Source organism: Myotis brandtii, unplaced genomic scaffold (assembly GCF_000412655.1).
Source record: "Myotis brandtii unplaced genomic scaffold, ASM41265v1 scaffold196, whole genome shotgun sequence".
Lineage (NCBI taxonomy): Eukaryota > Metazoa > Chordata > Mammalia > Chiroptera > Vespertilionidae > Myotis > Myotis brandtii.
Genome location: NW_005357311.1, coordinates 3,926,300 through 3,930,161, shown reverse-complemented (window position 1 = coordinate 3,930,161; position 3,862 = coordinate 3,926,300). Strand labels below are relative to the sequence as shown.

The 3,862-nt window shown below is 34.2% G+C and overlaps 1 long non-coding RNA gene across 1 annotated transcript in view; it reads right to left on the bottom strand.

Annotated features, from left to right (window-relative positions):
• Nucleotides 1-527, bottom strand: part of LOC106725911 — a 12,266-nt gene extending 11,739 nt beyond the window's left edge. Inside the window, exon 1 of the long non-coding RNA XR_001361915.1 lies at nucleotides 471-527. This is a non-coding gene — a long non-coding RNA (uncharacterized LOC106725911). The remainder of the gene's footprint in view (nucleotides 1-470) is intronic.
• Between the last annotated feature and the right edge of the window lie 3,335 nt (nucleotides 528-3,862).

Below are 3,862 nucleotides of genomic sequence, written 5' to 3'. Positions count from 1 at the left end.
GGGGAACGTTGGAGTCCGCCGTCACTGGAGCAAGCAAGCCTCCCTGCTTGCTTCAGTGCATGGCTGCCGGCCGCCATCTTGGCTGACAGTTAATTTGCATAAGGATATGCTGATTAGCCAATGGGAAGGGTAGCGGTCGTACGCTAATTACCATGTTTCTCTTTTATTAGGGTAGATAGATAGTTTTGTCTTTTCCAGAATGTCATAGAGTTGGAACCAAGCAGTATGTCGCCTTTTCAGACTAGATTTTTTTTCACTTACCAATATGCATTTGTGGTCCCTCTATATCTTTTCATGGCTTTAAGCACCTTTCTTTCTAATGCTAAATAATATTCTAGTATATAGGTTCACCACAGTTTATCCATTCTCTTACTGAAGAACAACATGTTTGCTTCCAAGTTTTAGCAAGTATAAATAAAGCTGCTAGAAACATTCATATGTAGCTTTTTGTCCAGACATAGTTTTTTAACTTATTTGAGTAAATGCCAAGGAGCACAATTTCTAGATCATATGGTAAGACTATTTTTAGCTTTAGAAGAAGCTACCACTGTCTTTCAAAGTGGTTATAAACTTTCCATTTCCAAAGTTGTACAAACACTTTGTGTATGAGAGTTGCTATTGATTCTTTATTCTTTGGTATTTTCTCTATAACCGTTCATGTCTTCTGTGCACAAAGACAGTAGTTATGAGCTCCAGTGCAATGTTGTGAGTACTGAGAATGCTCATCCCTGCCTTTTTCCTGATCTGATAGAGAAAGTGTCTATTTCTCACTGTTAAGAATGATGTTAGCTGTAAGTTTTTTTGTAGATTTAAAAATTAAGTCTAAGAAGTTCTCATCTATTTTTAGTTTGTTGACATTTTTAACATGAATAAGTGTTGGCTATTTCAAATGCTTTTTTTGCAACTATTGATAAGATCATATGAATTTCTTCTTTGGCCTATTGATGTGATGTATCCAATTGTTTTCAAATGTTGAACCAGCCTTGCATACCTGGAATAAAGCTCACTTGGTTAAGATATATAATTCTTTTTTATCCATTATTGGATTTGACTTGCTAATATTTTTTGAGGTTTTATGTATATATATTCACAAGAGATATTGATTGATTTATAGTTTTCCTTTCATTGTAATGTCTTTTTTCTGGTTTTGTTATTGGGTTAATGGAATAAAGCTCACTTGGTTAAGATATATAATTCTTTTTTATCCATTATTGGATTTGACTTGCTAATATTTTTTGAGGTTTTATGTATATATATTCACAAGAGATATTGATTGATTTATAGTTTTCCTTTCATTGTTATGTCTTTTTTCTGGTTTTGTTATTGGGTTAATGCTGTCCTCAAAAAATGGGGTAAGAAATATTCCCTTTGTTTATATTTTCTGGAAGAGTTGTAGAAAATTGATATCACTTTTTCTCAAATGTTTGTAGATGTCAATAGTGAACTAATCTGGAAGGTTATAAATTATTTATATTTATGAAGGTTATTATTTATTGATTCAATTTCCATGAGCATACATTATATCATTTCTTTTGTCTAAATTTGTTAAGGTGTGTTTCATGGTTCAGAATGTGACTTATCTTGGTAAATATTTCATGTGACCTTGAAAAGAATGTGTGTTCTCGTGTTGTTGAATGAAGTATTCTACAAATAGCAATTAGATCCAGTTGTTTAATAGTGCTGTTTAGTTCAACTGATTTTTTGCCTGCTGGATCTGTCAATTTCTGATAAAGGAGTGTTGAAGTTTCTGCTATAATATCGGATTCATCTATTTCTCCTTATAGCTCTAGCAGTTTTGCTTCACATATTTTGATGTTTTGTTAATAGACGCATAAACATTAATGATTGTTATGTCTTTTTGGAATATTAACTTTTCAAATTATTATGTAAGGCTTTTCTCTTTTTTAATTCTCACCTGAATTTATTGTTTTTTAAACATTTATTTTAAAGAGAGAGGAAAGGAGAGAGAGGTATGTAAGAGAGAAACATGTATCTGTCCAGTTTTTCCAACACCATTTATTGAATAAACTGTTTTTATCCCAATGCATATTCTTTCCTCTTGAATAGATTAATTGATCATATAGGCATGAGATTATTTCTGGGCTTTCTATTCTGTTCCATTGATCTATGTATCTGTTTTTATGCCAGTACCATGCAACTTTGATTACTATAGTCTTTTAGTGTAGTTATTTCTCAAGATTGCTGTAACTATTCAGGGTCTTTTGTGATTTCATATAAATTTTAGGATTATTTGTTCTTGTTCTATGAAAAATGATATTGGCATTTTAATAAAGATTGCACTGATCTATAGATTGCTTGGTAGTATGAACATTTTAACAATGTTAATTCTTCCTATCCATGAGCATTATATATGCTTCCACTTATTTGTATCTTTTTCAGTTTCTTCAGTGTCATATACTTTTCTAAATTCAGGTCTTTTACTGCTTTGGTTAAAATTATTCCTAGATATTTTTTGATGCAATTTTTAAATGGGATTATTTCCTTAATTTCACTTTCTGATAGTTTGTTTTTTGGTGTATAAAAATGTAACCAATTTCTGATAATTTTATATTCTGTTATTGATCAGTTTTAATGAGTTAAAGTGTTAAAGTCTCCAAACTAAACTAAGTTTTTCCCTGATGTAATAAGACGGATTCAGAAAATATTGAAAAAAAGGTAATTTTCTCCCTATGTGACTCAGTATTTTTAAGCCCCTTTCCTTCTGTTTCACTGGCATTGAAGCAATTACTTTCCTGTTAAATTTATGCATAAAATGCAGCAATGCATCATTCCTCACACATAAGTAGCTTTCATAGAGCACATATACATGTGCATCATATTGTTCAGTGAGTGGCACATATGTGCACAAAGATTACTTATAAATGGTAACTATTTGTTAAAACTCAGACGTCCTATTCTGTACAGGGACAGACTTTTTAAAATAACTGTTAGGATTTATTTTTAGATTAACCTATCCCAGAGAGAGGTCCTCATTTTTTCTCTCTTGGATGCCTCATTCTTCTTCCACATACACAGCACTTTCTTTCATCTACCTAAACAAGAAAAAAACAATAGACCTTAAATGTCCCCCGCCCCCCCCCCATTAAAAAAAATTGTATGTTTTACAATTATTTGGCACTACTCTTCACTGCTGATACAGCACCACCTGGGAGCAGGGGAGGGAAGGGTGGAGAAGGAAGTGTAGATGTGTACATTGTGAGCTCTGAGAGAGTGACTGTTTATGCTGCAGATGGAACTCAGTGCTGCTGAAGTTTTAGGCTCTCCACCCTTAGCACTCTGTTTCCTTGAGTCACGTACATTTTAAAAATGAACATTCTTGTATTTTTATGATTAAACTAACATATTTATTGTGGAAAGTATGGAAAGTATAGGCCAAGCGAAAAGTAATCCTGTCACTCAGAAGACCACAGGCTTTCTTGAAGGAGTGGTGTACACTTGCTTAACACTTTTTCATTATTCACTCACTCAGCTGCTTCACCCTGCAGGCTCCCTCCCAGCCCTGTTGTCTCTTAGGGTGGGGGAGGAACAACCTTTCCTCTACCCTCAAGGTTCTTCTGGCTGGCCTAAGAATCACATTGACATGAGGCAGATTGGCAAGAGAAAATAACCACGTTTAATGCATACATCTGTATGGGAACCCTGCATACATTAGAGTCAGAGACACCCCCATGCAGGAGAGGTTCAGAGACAGGAAGGCGCTGGAGGTATGTAAGACATCCTGAGTTAGGGATGCGGTAATGCACCCGGGGACCTTCAAAGGGTCATTGCAGAATGATAAGGAGAACTCACCTTTAGTAAATAGAAGTTTGCTCTGCCCCAGAGTCAAAAGATGTTACCTCTG